Source organism: Eleutherodactylus coqui, chromosome 1 (assembly GCF_035609145.1).
Source record: "Eleutherodactylus coqui strain aEleCoq1 chromosome 1, aEleCoq1.hap1, whole genome shotgun sequence".
Classification (NCBI taxonomy): Eukaryota; Metazoa; Chordata; class Amphibia; order Anura; family Eleutherodactylidae; genus Eleutherodactylus; species Eleutherodactylus coqui.
The window spans coordinates 481730340-481747886 of NC_089837.1; positions in this window are offsets into that span (position 1 = coordinate 481730340).

Genomic DNA, 17547 nt, shown 5'->3' on the forward strand with positions numbered 1-17547 from the left:
AGTAGGTCTCCCTCCCTGACAGTCTGCTCTTCAAAAGCTTAAATAAAAAGTGCTAGTTGGTTATCTAAACAGTGATAAGATAGGGATAATAATAAATATCTCTTTGTATCCATTAAGCATATTAAAGCAACAATGAAGAGTATCACTTGTGGATGGCCCTTGTCAATGCAGACTATAGGTTTTCAAAAAGGTTCATATCTGGAGATTGAGATGCCAATCTAAGGGCCAAAAAAAAAAAAAAAACGTTCAGTTTCGCACAAGAATCTGAAGACTGTCGTCCAGTATAATAGTAGGCACCGACTGAATGATGGACGCCAATTAATTTGTCATTCAGTTTATGCATGCCTTAAAAAACAAACGGCAAATCGGCCATATAAACAGGCAGTCATTCATATATGAACGACTGCCTGTTTACTGTGAATAGAGGCTAGAACGATCTCTGGTCAGCTCCACCTCCACTCACTCAGCAAAAGCACAGGAACAATCATCGCTGGGAGAACCTATCAGCATTTGTGCCTGACACGCTGTCCCATGTAATAATATAATAATAATAAACTTTATTTGTATAGCGCCAACATATTCCGCAGCGCTTACATAGACAGGGGGAATACAGAAAGACAGAAGTACAAAGATTACCGAACCACGGTTACATAGTAATCAGTTGATGGAAACAGTAGGGGTGCGGGTCCTGCTCCAACGAGCTTACATACTACGAATAGTGGGGTGATACAGAAGGTAAAGGGCTGGCGGTGTGCGCGGTATGACGAGGTGGACAGTGAGGGATGCTATACACACAGACAATGGTCAGACATTTGGCCGTGTGACAGCTGAATCGGTATGACTGCAGGGGCAGTTGATGGTGGCTAGCAGGGGTTGCAGTCAGTAGGTCAGGGAGCATGTTATCAGGCGGAGTACAGAGGGGTTTGTTTAGGGAATGCGGTATGCCTCCCTGAAGAGGTGCGTTTTTAGAGCACGCCTGAAGTTCTGCGAGTCCTGCTCGGGTATCCTTTGGTAGTGCGTTCCAGAGGACTGGTGCTGCTCTGGAGAAGTCTTGGAGGCGGGAGTGAGAAGTTCGAATTATAGGGGCGCTCAGTCTGGTTTCGTTAGCAGAGCGGAGAGCCCGGGCTGGGAGATGAATTGAGATCAGGGAGGCAATATAGGGGGGCGCTGCACTGTGGAGGGCTTTGTGGATGAAGGTAGCGAGTTTAAATTGAATTCTGTATTTAACGGGCAGCCAGTGCAGTGACTGGCACAGGGCAGAGGCGGCCGAGTAGTGGCTGGACAGGAAGATGAGCCTGGCTGCCGCATGTAGGGTGGATTGGAGGGGGTAGAGTCTGGTGCAGGGGAGGCCAATCAGCAACAAGTTGCAATAATCGAGCCGGGAGTGGATGAGGGCAACAGTAAGCGTTTTTAACGTGTCCACAGTGAGAAAAGAGCGGATTCTTGTGATGTTCCTGAGGAGCAGCTGACATGTTCGGGCCAGAGATTGGATATAGGGGGTAAAGGAGAGATCGGAGTCAAATATGACCCCAAGGCAGCGGGCATGCTGTCTGGGAGTTATGGTGGCACCACACACTGAGATGGAGATGTCAGGATGAGGTCGGTTAGTGGAGGGTGGAAATACCAATAAGTCAGTTTTAGAGAGGTTTAGTTTTCGGTAGAGAGAGGACATAGTGTTAGAGACAGCGGACAGACAGTCGGTGCTGTTTTGGAGGAAAGGTGCAGAAATGTCACGGGAAGAGGTGTATAGCTGGGTGTCATCAGCGTACAGGTGATATTGGAGGCCAAAACTCCTGATGGTCTGTCCAATAGGGGCTGTGTAGATGGAGAAAAGGAGGGGTCAAGGACCGAGCCCTGGGGGACCCCAACAGCAAGGGGAAGAGAAGGGGAGGTAGAGCCAGCAAAAGAGACGCTGAATGAGCGGTCAGATAGGTAGGAGGAAAGCCAGGAGAGAGCAGTGTCCTTTAGGCGGATTGAGTATCCTAAGACTTTTGGTTGCCACAACCACTTCTGGGTTTTTAATGTGTTTTTGGAGTTGCTATTTTGCTGAAACATTCAACTACACCCAACTCTCAGGATTCTGGCACAGCAAGGCTGGGTGCAAGAGTAGATAGATAGATAGATAGATAGATAGATAGATAGATAGATAGATAGATAGATAGATAGATAGATAGATAGATAGATAGATAGATAGATAGATAGATAGATAGATAGATAGATAGATATGCGATAGATAGATAGATAGATAGATAGATAGATAGATAGGAGAGAGATAGATAGTTAGATAGATAGATAGATAGATAGATAGGAGATAGATAGATAGATAGATAGATAGATAGATAGATATGAGATAGATAGATAGATAGATAGGAGATAGATAGATAGATAGATAGGAGAGAGAGATAGATAGATAGATAGATAGATAGATATGGGATAGATAGATAGATAGATAGATAGATAGATAGATAGATAGATAGATAGATAGATAGATAGATAGATAGGAGATAGATAGATAGATAGATAGATATGAGATAGATAGATAGATAGATAGGAGATAGATGAGATAGATACATAGATAGATAGATAGATAGATAGATAGATAGATAGATAGATAGATAGATAGATAGATAGATAGATAGATAGATAGATAGATAGATAGATAGGAGATAGATGAGATAGATAGATAGATAGATAGATAGATAGATAGATAGATAGATAGATAGATAGATAGATAGATAGATAGGAGAGAGAGATAGATAGATAGATAGATAGATATGAGATAGATAGATAGATAGATAGATAGATAGATAGATAGATAGATAGATAGATAGATAGATAGATAGGAGATAGATAGATAGATAGATATGGGATAGATAGATATGAGATAGATAGATAGAGAGATATGAGATAGATAGATAGATAGATAGATAGATAGATAGATGAGATAGATAGATGAGATAGATAGATGAGATAGATAGATAGATAGATAGATAGATAGATAGATAGATAGATAGATAGGAGAGAGATAGATAGAGAGATATGAGATAGATAGATAGATAGATAGATAGATAGATAGATAGATAGATAGATATGGGATAGATAGATATGAGATAGATAGATAGATATGAGATAGATAGATAGATAGATAGATAGATAGATAGATAGATAGATAGATAGATAGATAGATATGACATAGACAGATAAATAGATAGGAGATAGATAGATAGATATGACATAGACAGATAGATAGATAGGAGATAGATAGATAGATAGATAGATAGATAGATAGATATATAGATAGATATGAGATAGATAGATAAATAGATAGATAGATAGATATGGGATAGATAGATAGATAGATAGATAGATAGATAGATAGATAGATAGATAGATAGATATGGGATAGATAGATAGATAGATATGAGATAGATAGATAGATAGATAGATATGACATAGACAGATAAATAGATAGGAGATAGATAGATAGATATGACATAGACAGATAGATAGGAGATAGATAGATAGATAGATAGATAGATAGATAGATAGATAGATAGATAGATAGATAGATAGATAGATAGATAGATAGATAGATAGATACTGCTTATTATACTGCTTTCATTCCCATTTGCAATGTTTTCAGTGGAAAAAAAAAATCGAAGCATGTCTCATCTTCTGCATTTTTTTTTTAACTCCCATGTTTCCCTATGGAGCCTCTTTTTTATCGCATCGCAAAGCCTAAACTTGTGATTTTCATGCGATACAATGCATTTTTAACATTAGAAACTCCTATTGTCAATCATGAGAAAAACGCGCAACATCTCATGAGCAAAGTTGCGATTTTGCCGCGATTTGTTCGTGGTAATATCGTTATCACCGGTGTGAATGTAATTTTATCTCCATCACATCCAAATAAGTGCTAAAGTAATTATATACAAGGAAACTTATTTACTCCCACAACCCCCACACTACTGGCATTTCCAATTAGGATTAGTTAATTGTCACACATTTACTTTGAAATCAGCTATTTCCAAACACCAAAGCACCTTCTACAATGCAAATTTCCATGTTAACACAAGGTTACTAAACAGAAGACACCATTTCAGCAATGCACATAGGAAGCTGGGGATACAAAGGAGAGCAAGATGGTAAAATTCAGTCATACCTTCCCCCAAGCTTGTTGCCTGGACAAAGCACAGGCCCCAGAGACTCTGAAGGGATGGGTAGATAGATAGATAGATAGATAGAATCTGTCTGTGAACCTTATAATTATAGTACAAATAAAACCTGTGATTTATGGTGGTGTTTCCAATTTATATCATTCACTTTTAGTGTTTTTTCTTTCTTCTCCATCCGTCCCAGATCTCCATGATGATGTCTTTCAGCCAAGACTCATCTCTGCAGAATTTAACACACAAAAACCTTTACCTCCTCGCTTTTTCAGCATATCCCCGCTTTTCCACTAATCTATACAAGCACTCCATCCCTACTGCCCAAGACGGTAATAATGTTCTCCTTGGTGGCCAACAAAGTATTAGTGCTCTTCAAACATTAACAGTGCCCCCTTTAGATCCCTTATAATAATAGTACCCCTTTGATGCCCCAACAGTAACAGTGTCTCCCTTGTGTCTCCACACAATAATAGTGCCCCATGCAGCAATATAGACCCCCTCTGTTTCTTATACAGCCATATTGTCCACACTGTTCCTCCACACACTAATAGTACCCTTGTTGCGCCTCTATAAGCAATGGTGCCCCCATACAGCTTCCGAGTCCCAGCCGATAGAAGTCATGGGGCAGGGAGCTCAAGGTTCTACTGCTGGAACTTAATTTTCAACTGGATGAGAGTCTTCAGGATGTTGATCTATTTAAAAAGCGAAGCTTGCCTGGGAATCCAGGAGAGCCCTCTTGCCCTGCAGGTCTGGTTGCACATCCTGCAAACAGAATTGTTAGGCCCCTGGTAAATGGTCTTTTCTCCTAGGAAAGAGGGACAAAGGATGATTTTACAGGCCGATCAGTGCTTGTTCAGCGACATCTATATAAAGCAATCATCAGTTATGTATGTGACTGAATGATCGTTGTTCGGACACATTCAGTACAGCTCCATTATTGTAGACATCACTGTTCATACGGCGATGTGTTGCCAAGTTGACAATAGATGACTTTTGGTGCCACATGGAAAGTGAGATCTAATGACAGTTGAGTGTTTGCTTCTCGTTATTCACTGGTACCTTCACCCGGGGCAATCATTGTGTGAAGGAAAGTTTGGATAAATGTTCAATCCCAATTATTGCCCCGTTCCTTTCTAAAATACAGTGAGTAGTCCTAATGCCTGGAGATTAAAGGCCCATTTAGACTGGACGAATGTCGGGCAAACAATGCCAGACACTCGTCCCCGCACATACTTGCTCTCATGCTGTTGAACAGGATCTAGTATCACTGGCTCACAGCGGATGATCCGCAACGTGTGAACATAGGCTTTTAAATGGAAAAAAAACGATGCCCGACACTCATCCCAGTGAAGCTCGCTCCTGTACTGTTACACAGGAGCGAGTATCGTTGGCATTGCTCACAGCGCTGCGGGAATGGAGGTGGAGCGGGCCAGGGAGCGTTCTCTACCAACCCTCCTCCATTCATAATAAGCAGACAGTCGTTCAGAAGTGAGCGACTGCTGTTTAGGCTACAGTTTTCACGCCGATGTGAGACGTTTGCATTGCTTCAGGATCGCAAGTGTTTGTCATTGACTTCAATGGGAAACATCACATTGCACGACATGCGAATTCCATGCGATGGGTGAGGCGTTCCGAGGGAACACCAAAAGACAGAACATGCTGCGATTCTCATCCTCACAGCATCGCTGCAGGGGGAAAAAAATCGCTCATGTCAATAAGTCCATTCAAAAGAGTTCATATTCGTGTGAGTTTTGTGCGTCCCATGTGAATAAGCCCTTACACTGTCGGTTCGTTTTCTGCATGCATTTACACGGGACGATTATTTATCCTCCAAATTCCCGCAGGAGCGCGGGAGTCAGAACGATATTCATCCCGTGTAAAAGGCCGTTACAGTTTGGATACAATGGATACTACAACTCCGTTTCTGGACTGTCTGGGTCTTCATCTCATTGTCAAAGCACTTCCTAGCTAAAGGTGGTGGTTTTGTCTCCATGGGGTTGTATGCTTTGGGGGATGGGGTTGTTGTCTCCAACACTCATTGTCTTGCTTAAGGTGGCCAAAGTATCTAGAGAAGAAGTGTGTTGGAAGTCTGGGGGTCAGCTCAAAGGAACTTAGATACTTATGATATAGTTCCAGGAATTAGAGGACAGAGGAAGAAACTTGCAAAAAGGAAGCAATGTACTCTGGCCGACTGATAAGATGATCAATAATATTTCACTTGCTTCATCTCGAGATCCGAGGACATGCGGTCAGGGTTATAAGAGTCCACACAGAGAGAACCACTTGTATCGCTAATCTTTTAAACATTGCTCATTACTAAAGAATATATTGACACAGAGAAGGACAGACTGCATTTAAGTTTTTGTTTGCCTTCTGTGACTCATCAAGCACATCCACATATGCTTGTTGACATGATATATATATATATATATATATATAAATAAAACGCATCGACAAGCATATAATGCAAGAAAAATGCAAACAGAATAAGGATGAGCGAGTATACTCGCTAAGGCACTACTCTTCGAGTAATGTGCCTTAGCCGAGTATCTCCCTGCTCGTCCTTAAAGATTCGGGGGCCGCCGCGGGGCGGGGAGCTGCGGGGGGGAGAGGGGAGGAACGGAGGGGAGATCTCTCTCTCTCCCCCTGCTCCCCGCCGTGACTCACCTGTCAGCCGCAGCGGTCCCCGAATCTTTATGGACGAGCGGGGAGATACTCGGCTAAGGCACATTACTCGAACGAGTAGTGCCTTAGCGAGTATACTCGCTCATCCTTAAAACAGAACCTTTGTTCGATCTCGTTGATTTTAAGCAGGCCTAAAAATGATCGTTTGGTCATTCGCAGTCGCTGCATGTTAACAGCGATCGATTAGTCATTCACTGGCACAGCAAGTGTAAACCGCTGAACGATATGCGAACCCAATTGAGAACGATTTATCTGCCTGTATCAACAGGCAAAACAAGCGAAGGAGAAAACTTTGTCATTGTTCGCTCGTGCCTACAATTTATCACACTTTTTAAATGAACGTACTGTTGTGTGATCCACTATTAGCAGGGTGCCCTTCGCTCATTGGAAACACATGCAATATTCAACAACACCTGCATGGCATCTTTACACCTCCATTCCCTCCTTTCCTCGGGGTAGCATCTCAGACATCAACCCCCTCCACCCCAACAGAACCATGTCCACATGAGGATAGGTCACCAATAGTTTTAGCCACTTGCACAGTTCATAAGAGATTGCAAAATCTCTACTTATGATATCTGTGTGGAAATTCCAGAAAAAAATGAATTTCCATTTGCTCATTAGAGAGTCTTTGATAACAGAAGTTAATGAGTAAAGTCTCAGCAGTCTTTAAAACAAAATATGTACACTATGTGCAGCCATGATGTGTCATCCATCTATGTAACTAATGCAGCCACGGGTAATTACTGGCCTCAGCAGTCTCATGCACGCATCACTGAGCCATTTCCACTACATGTGAGTGGAACCTAGGGTGCTTTTACACGGGACGGATGTCGGGGGGGTTTAAGTGTCCGAAAGTCGTCCCGGCGATAATCATTTCTGTGCTTTCAAACAGGAGCGAGGATTGCTCAGTGAATGGAGGTGGAGCGGGCCAGGGATCACTCTGACCACCCACCTCCATTGACAGTGAACAGGCAGACATTCATAAATGTTCAGTGTAAGGGCTTATTCACACAGGCGATTTTTCCCCCTGCAGCGATGCTGTGAGGATGAGAATCGCAGCATGTTCTGTCTTTTGGTGTTCCCTCGGAACGCCTCACCCATCATCACATGGAATTCGCATGCTGTGCAATGTGATGTTTTCCCATTGAAGTCAATGACAAACACTTGCTATCCTGAAGCGCGTGTGGGACAGAAGCAATGCAAACGTCTCACATCGGTGTGAAAACCGTAGCCTAAACAGCAGTCGCTCACTTCTGAACGACTGTCTGCGTACTATGAATGGAGGCGCGTTGGTAGAGAACGCTCCCCTGCCCGCTCCACCTCCATTCCGGCAGCGCTGTGAGCGATGCCAACGATACTCGCTCCTGTGTAACAGTACAGGAGCGAGCTTCACTGGGAAGAGTGTTGGGCGTTATTTGTTCCATGTAAAAGGCCCATAAGCCTATGTTCACACTTTGCGTATTTACTGTAGAATGTCTGCAGCAGATTCGCAGCTGCAAGACTGCATGAAAGCACGCACGATTTGGTGCGAATTTTGATGTTTTTAATGCAGATTTTGGTGCAGAATCCCCCTCCCCTCATTGAGAAGACGAGAAGTCTTCAGCATAAGCGCTGATAAAATTGACATGTTGCGGATTTACATTCTGCACCACTTGTCAATTTCTGCACAGGTTTTGTGCGAATTATTTCCGCAGCATGTGGATGAGATTTTTAAAACCTCATGCACTTTACTGCTATTGAGCATGACCTATAGGTGCTTTTACACAGGCAGGTCTGGCCATGCTAGCAAACGCAACCGGCAATAGGCGTGTGGATCGGTGCTTGTTAATGGCATCTGTATGAGTAGATGATTGGGATTATTACTACGATGGTTCATCCTTATACAGCTATTGGCCATTTTACACGGGACGACAGTCGGGTAAACGACTGCACGAGAGCTGACGTCACCACTAAGGTCGTTAACGCTCGTGCAGAGCATTTAGACAGTGTTTGCCGCTGGATCCCGGGCTTCTCGCTCAGCCTTTCACCTTCTATCTGAAGCGCTGAACTGGGACCATTTACACGGAACGAGAAGCCAGCGATCCAGTGATACTTTTTATGCTGACATATGATTATCGTTCAGATTCGTTTGAACGGATTTTGAGCCATAATCGTCCCGTGTAAATGGCCCGTATCACAGGTTGGCTGCACATCTCCTAGTTTACACAGCGAGCCTGCAGCTGACTAGCGCGCATTTTTATGCTTGCATAAGAGGCCCATTCAGCCGGCGGAGGAGTATTTACTCACTTGTTGGCTGGCAGAGGAGTGTTTACTCACTTGTTGGCTGATCGTGGGCATATTTACACAAGCTGATGATCGTGCAAACAATCTTTGAGGTCAGATGGATAAGCTCTAATCATCAGGCCGTGTAAAAGACCCTTAGGCCAGTCTCATACATACGTTCACAAAACGCCAGGTTCTAAATCGCGGCATTTGGCAGCATTTTTTTAAGGCACCCTATGAATGTGATGGGTAATAGGGTGCATTAAAAAAAAAGCGAAAACGCACAAAATCAGAACAGACAGCGCTCGAAAATTGCGGTGTTAAAATTGGCGTGTTCGAGCGCATGTCTGCAAGGTTCCATTGGTCACAATGATGGGGTGTGTTAAAAAGCGCTGTCTAACACTGGCGTTCAAAAGCGCAGCTCGAAATTGCAGTCAAAAGCCGCGGTTCAGAGCGGCGTTTAACTGAATGCATGTGTGAGAGTGGCTTAAGACACAACTGAACTGACTGGTCAGGCCCTTCTACATGGTAAGATAAATTGGAACGAGCGGTAACGTAGAGATCGTATATCATTCGCTAAGCATGCATAGTTTTGATTGTTCATTCGAGCATAGCGGCAGACGAATGATGACTTCCAGGTCCGCATAAAAGATCCGATCACTTATATTCCATTGATTTATTGCTGGTCGTTCTTTCAGTACACGCATTTACACCTAAGGCCAGGCTCATACGAGCTTATGATTACCGAGTGATACGCAATAATTCGCGGGCAATCAATTACGTTGCTTTAGGCAGTTCCGATCACATTTGCGCTTCAACAATGGCGTAATACGTGACCGCAGAAATGAAAGCAGCATGTTTTATGTTGCCACGTATATACGTGCGTGAGAGCCCATTCTTTTCATTGGTATATGGACGCATATACTGTGTTTTCCCGAAAATAAGATACTATCTTATATTAATTTTTGCCCCAAAAGAGTCACAGTGTCTTATTTTCAGGGGTTTCTTTTACTTACCTAGCCGACAGCATCCGGATCCCTCGCACTGGTCTCCGGCAGGCTGCCATGTCGTCCGCACTGACAGCGCTCTCTTCCTGGTAATGGGGCTTTGAATACCCCACCTCCAGCAAGCGAGTGCTGTGATTGGATAATGATTGCCATGGCTCAGCTAATCAGCGCTCAATGAACCAATTATAGCCATTGGCTGAGCCAGTAGCGCTTGTGATCCAATCATAGCACTCGCTTGTTGGAGGCGAGGCATTCAAAGCCCCTTTACCAGGAAGAGTGTGCTGTCAGTGCGGATGACATGGAAGCCTGCTGCATCACTGGAGAACAGCGCGAGGGACTGGGATGCCGCTAGCTAGGTGAGTATCACTATTTTTTTTAACTAGTGTAGCTAGATCTTATTTTGGGGGAGGGCTTATATTTCAAGCCCCTCCCCCAAAAAATCAGGGTAGGGCTTAATATCGGAGTGGGGCTTATTATTGGGGGAATACACTAGACAGACGCCCATAGGTAATGTAACTGTGTATGCGCTGTTGCGAAGTGATGGCATAGTGTGCGTGACATACACTGTCATGCACAGTACAATTTCACGGCCATTGGCCACGCCACTGGCGGCTCCAGAATTCAGTGCGACCCATGCAGCGTTTTACTCTTAAAGTTGTGTGAGCTCAGGCTAACAGTTAAAATGCAAACCACGCGATCTAACAATTATTTGCACAATAAGGGCTAATGCCCACGGACGGATTTCTGCCACTTTTTACTCAAAGTCCATTCTGCGGAATTCCACCACGGAATTTTAAAGTGTCAAACAAATCGCGGCATACTCTAAGGGACGCGGGAATACGCGCAGACGGTTTCCATTGTAGTCAATGGAAGCCGGACATCATGCTATACTTCCGCATGTGCGCCGGCTCGAGAGACAAGAACAGCACGGCGGATCCGTGAGGTGAGTATGAGGGTTTTGGGGGGGGCGCCGTGGCGGACTCTGCTGCAATATTCCGCTAGCGGAGTATGCCACAGCTGTGGGCATGAGGCCTAAATGTCCCATGTAAAAGAGCCTTCAGACTAACGAGATGAGCGAGCATACTCGCTAAGGACAATTACTCGATCGAGCATTGATCAGAAGAAAAGGTTCGGCTGCCGGCGCGAGTGAGAGGTGAGATGGGGTGAGCGGGAGGGGGGGGGGAGAGGGAGTGAGAGATCTCCCCTCAGTGTTTCACGTAGGAATGTAAAACACTGAACAACAAGTGAGTGAGAACTGCAGATTCCCAACCAGAACTGAGCAGTCTAAGCTGGCTGCCCGAGCGCACACGAGCTGGTGATGATGTCACCAGTGATGATGTCACCAGCTCGTTCCGTTGGGCAAGGGAGAATCGTCCCATGTAACAGGGACTTTAGTCTCTCTTCCACAGAAACATACTACACCTATGGTAACTCTCTTCTGAGCAATGACCAAGTTTGACCATTTCTGCCCGGTGACACATACTGACCCTTGATAATGGGTTAGCTGATTTCTTAAAATAGTTGGTCACGTAGGAAGTGTTATTTTTAGCAAACTCCTTCAGTTTGCTTTAGTTTTTTATATACTTATTTTCTGTAAAACAATTTTCTGAATAATCGGTGGACAGTTTAGTCGGAATCAAAATGTTGTAGCCTACATGAGTAAGATTAAGGCTGGGTTCACCCGGGATTAGCCAGCCATGTGGACGAGATTTCTCAGAAATCTTGTCCACACGGGACGGCAAATCTGCCACGGCAAAACCGGCAGAAGCTGGCACTGCGGCGCGGATTAGCCGGCCGCAGCATGTTTATTCTTTTTCTTCCTCCGCTGCGGCCGCGCTCTCCTCTATGGGAGCGCCGCCTGCAGCGGAAGAGTGAGCGGCCGGGCTGCTTCAAAACCCGCGGCTAAGTGCCGCGGGTTTTGAAGCAGCGCTTCTCCCGGCGGAAATCTCACGATTTTTCGCTGCGGCTAAACCGCGAGATTTCCGCCGGGAATCCGCCACGTGAGAACCCAGGCTAAGGGGATTACATACAAATTGCATATGTCACAGTTCTTCTGGGCAAAAAGTATTAATACTTAATCGCTGGGGACCTGCCGCTTGGGATCCCCGGCAATCGCCTGATCATCCAGCCCACTGTCAGTGCCATAGGGGACGGGAGCGGAAGTGCCCTAGCTGGCTTCTCTTCCATTGAAATCAATGAGAGTTGAAGTGTCTATTATACTTCTGGCACTTCCGCTTCCAACCCCAAGGATGGACACTGAAGTGTAATAGGCGCTTCAGTTCCCATTGATTTCAGAAGTCAGCTATGGCACTTCTGCTCCCATCTCCTATGAAGCTTATCTGACCCTGGGTCAGGCGATCAAGTGATTACTGGGGACCCCAAATGGCGGGTCCCCGTCGATTAACTATTGATGACTTTATCCTGAGGATCAGTGGTCAATAGTTTTTCTTTATACACTGATGCATAGTTTAAGCCCTAAGGTAACAACAGTTGTCATGTAGTTTCAGGAATACAAACAAATAAGGTGAGAGGGGTTTTTGCATAGTTTCTTGCCTCCCCATAACAACAAGGACCCCATTGGCTAGTAGCCTTTAGTAAAACTAGGCTGGTGAATAAATTCTAAGGTTTGTTATCTGGCACTTCTTCACACCCTTCCCCCTAGACAACAAAGGAGACAAACATTTGGCATAGTCCTTCTGTCCTTAAAGGAATTACCTGGAATTTCTTGACTATACCAACCCCCTCAATTTACATTCCAAACCCTGAGAATTCCTGTCTTTCTGCCTTGCATAGCGTAATTAGCATCTGGCCATCAACAAGGAGTCAACTAGACTGACCTACACTTGTAAATAAGCGCAGCCACTTTATTCAACAATGTCCGGGGCCCCTTTTACACGGGCCGAAAAATCAGATGCCTGTACTCAGCGGGAATCTGAACGTTTATCGTTCAGTGTAAAGGCACTCCCCAACTGAATGATGAACCAGAATTAGTTCTCTTTCGTTTTCCGTTCAGTTTTCTGCATGCAGCTGGCATGGGGTGTTAGTAGTTGGGCTAAGTGTCTTGCAACCCTAAGGTGCCCATACATATTGGACTTAGGGCACTTTTACACGGGCTGATAATTGTTCGGATTCTCGTGATCCAACGGAATGACGGATAATAATTCATTTGGTTATCGTTTGTCATTCAGTTTATATAAGTGAACAATGAATGACTGCCTGCTTACTACGAATGGAAGAGGGTGGGCCAGAATGATCCCCGGCCCGCCACATCTCCATTCACTAGCGATGCCCGTACATGTATAAACGCGCAGGAACAAAATCATTGCTGGGACGACATGTTGGACATCTGTGCCCGGCAAGCTGTCCCATGTAAAAGGACCCGTAGCCTACTACAACTTTTGTGAAGCACATGCTGTCCAGTCATGCGCAAAATAAATCATATCATGTATTATTGCGCATCGAAGGTTGTCATAGAAGTCAATGGGGGGGAGTAACGCAAATGCGTGCAGAATATGCAAGGAGATGCGTGAAATACTGTGTAATTCCGCTGGAAAAAGAACACAGCTCATTAGACAACTTAGCCATTTTAATCGGTGCGTCTTTGTGTCCCCTATGCAAGAAAACATGTCCCGTGGGAAGGAAAAGTACAGTAAAATACACCTATATGCACACAAAAAAAGCCTCATTCATAACGCAAAAACACTGGGTTAAGGCGCGCACAAATGTGCTCACGCTCGTGTGAAGCCATCCTCTAAACCCTGACTGTTAAACAAGTTAGTAGTTTATTTAAAACTTTGGTCTACGATCGCTCCGTTTACTCTGTGGATTAACCACATGCCTAAAAATATACACAGCTCATCCACAGAGATCTTGTACAGCGCCAAAGATCAGGTTACAAAACTCCACCTTAAGACGGCCACCTTAATAATCACAGTAATAATAAAATGACTGCCTATTTATATAGCGCCAACATATCTTGCACCTCTTTACAATCATTAGGTGGCAAATGATGAATGAGAATATGAAAGTGTTCCTTCTGGTACATTCACACGTTGCAATTTTTTGTGCAGGTCATTGAAATCCACAGCATAATCTGTACTGTGGATTTTGGTATGGATCAGCACCAAAAAATGTTTTTTTTTGGCGCGGACCTGCTTCCACCCTTTCAATTGGAGGGGTAAATTCTGCTTCAGATCAATAGCAAAATCTATTGGTGCAGATTTGATGCAGCTTTTGATGCAGAATTTGATGTGGATTTTCCGTTTTCCTCGTATGTTAGGCCCTCTGCACACGCGCAGAAACTCCGCGGCGGGATTTACCGCAGAATTTCTGCCTGTGCCTGCTTGCATAGGATTGCATTACAAAACACAAACCTATGCAGACGGCCGCGATTTGTCCGCGTCAAAATACACTCGGAAAAAGAAATCGCGGCATGCTCTATTTCTATGCGGGTCTTGCAGAGACCCGCACCGAAATGTCACTCCCGACACGCTGGCTCCGCTCTGCGCATGAGCCGGCTGTGCAGCAGCCGGCACATCACAGAGCCAGAGCCGTGGGAGCAGGTGAGAGTCGCAATGGTCCCTGCATGGACGCAGGTTGGATCCCGCTGCGAGAATTCTCGCAGGGGATTTGACCCAGCCGTCTGCAGGCGGCGTTAGGGTGCCTGTCCACGGGCGTGATTTCGCTGGCGGTAAACCACCGGCGAATCACGCCGGACGACGTTTTCCATAGCATTGCTATGGAAAGCGCCGGCACCTGTCCACGAGCAGAGAATCATTGCGATTCTCCGCTCGCGGCGGGCAATTCGCAGCATGCTGCGAATTACCCCGATTCTCTGCGGCCAGCTTATCTATCAGATAGGGCTGACCGGCGGAGAATTGGCGGCGGCTCCTGCTCCCGGGCTGCGGCTCCCGCAGCGGAGATCTGCCGCGGGACTTTGCATCGCCCGTGGACAGGGGGCCTTACTTGCATGGTTATTTCCACATATCTAAAGCAGATACAGTGCTGTAGATGCCAAGCTTTGCAACAAAGTATCACTTATTTAGGTTGTAGAACATGTTCTATTGTCCATAACTGAATGTAAAGATTTAGCATATTCCTACTTTTTTCGGCCATGTATACCGCAGTATATAGACAGTTCTGTCCCATTTATTATCTGTTTGGTGGGCTGTAAACAATCTTCTAAAATGCACAGTAATGTTACAAGACTAAAGCTGCTTTTACATGGAACGATTATCATTAAAAAAAAAAAAAGCATTTTTCCCCCCAAATTTGAACGATAATCGCTCAGTCAGTACGGCCAGCAATTATACGATAAACAATAATTCATTCGCTTATCATTCATTTCACGCAAGCATGAAAATCAATGTTGGCTCGTTCGCTGATCGTTCGGTTTGATCACCAATCATTCAGTCCTTCTCATTCACTGATGCAGCGAACTGAACAATCTTGTTAAAAAAGCAAAAAACAAAACGCTTTATCTTGCTGTTTTTACTGACTGTCACGGTGAGCGGGCGCACTGTGTCATTGTTTGCTCATTCGCTCCGGTGAACGATTACCACTACATGTAAGAGTACCCTAAGTAATCTTATCACAGAGGAGCAGAGGAGCTTCTTGAAGTCTTGTTTGTAGTCAAAATGCTACTTTTCTCCCCCCCCCCCCCCCCCCCCCCACACACACAGGTGAACGTCCTGGGGATATACTAAATTCTGTTTTAATGTCCTTTTACATCGGCCTAATGTAATGAGTGCCGATCGACACATCTTGGCCAAACATGGATGTCTATGGGAATTAGGCCACTCTCACACATGAACTCTTTACTGCAATTACCATTATCATTGTTTTCAATGGGGCCTCGCAGACATGCGCATGAACACCGCAATTTTCGAGAGCCGTCTGATCTATTTTGATGCGTTTTCGCGCCTTTTAACGCACCTCATCACCCATCACAATGATGGGCTACATTAAAAACCGCTGTCGGGTCAGTCCCCGATTTACTGAAATACTTTACCGCTGCCCAACTATCTCAACTTCCATCCATTTTTGCAGGAGCATGAGCACCACTATAGGTTACGATAGAAGCCACCTAGGTGAAACCAAATCCCCTTAACGCCATTTTTTGGGCCAAAAACTTAAAGATTGCAAATTTTCAACAAGTAGCACCCCTAACATATCATTTATTTCTAGTTTGGAGGAAAAACAAATTCAAATATTCATCAACGTCAAACCTACCCCCTCTATTGCCTATTATCCCCAACCCAGGTTTCCCACCTAGCTTACAACAAGGGGGATACTTGTGGTGGAGTAATCTGGGTTATTTTCTTCTACATCCTTTTTCAATACTGAGTAGACTCCCCTCAACACAACAACTTAAAGAGAATCTGTCTGTATCCGACCACTTATGGTTGCCACTGAACCAGATTGACTGCTTCATACGTACCCTAATACCTACGCCTCAAACCAGGTGCAACCTCTCAACATTTGAGAGAAGATGTCTATGGAACCCAACACTCCCAGGCACTATTTCCCTTCTATATTCCATAATGTATTAACCACCAGGAGGTGTCAAATTGCCATTTATGTTATGATAGGAGGAGGATTTGAATTGACTACTTTTCATTGCTGCAACTTCATATCGAAGGGCAGTCATCAAGTCACTATGGCGGATACCTCATTCAAACTTTTACACAGAGCCTATCTAGTCCCGACTAGAACTCACAAGTTCTGCCTGGATACATTCTCTGATTACTTTAGAGGATGCAACACCTTGGGAACAATGGTACACAATGGTGGACATGCCCTACAGCACAGTCCTTCTGGAAGCAGGTGGCGAGGACCATAACTAGAGCAACACATTTCCTCTATCTCCTATGGCATACCTGTTGGCTGACAAACCTGTAGGGTACAATAACCAGCAACATAATTTGTCCCAGTATATCTGCATGGCGGCCAGAATATATTTGGCCTCACAATGGTTGTCAGCTTCCCTACATATTAGACCAGTCATTGACAGGATGTCTAGGATAATGCTGTATGAAAAACGATCAGCAATGAGGGATGATACAACGGAAAGGTTCCTTAAAACCTGGTCTCCATAGTCCAGTTATCTCGATCTCCCGAGACTCCCACGGCTTATGGCAACATAGAATTGCCTGCGTCCAAAAACGGTGGTAAAATCGTGGCATTTTGCCAACGCGGTGTGTGAGAGTGGCCTTAACGAAACACTGTAGTGCAGGGAGCTTGGATATTTCCATCCTACAGGCCACCACCTTGAGAGTGGCCGGGGTGGTAATCCTAAAACTGAAGATAGGTGCGTGGCTCAGAGAAGGGACTGACACCTTTCAGACTTTTAAGGCATATCCTATGGATATACCATAAATGCCTGAGATGAGAATACCTCTTTAAATCCTAGAATTGGA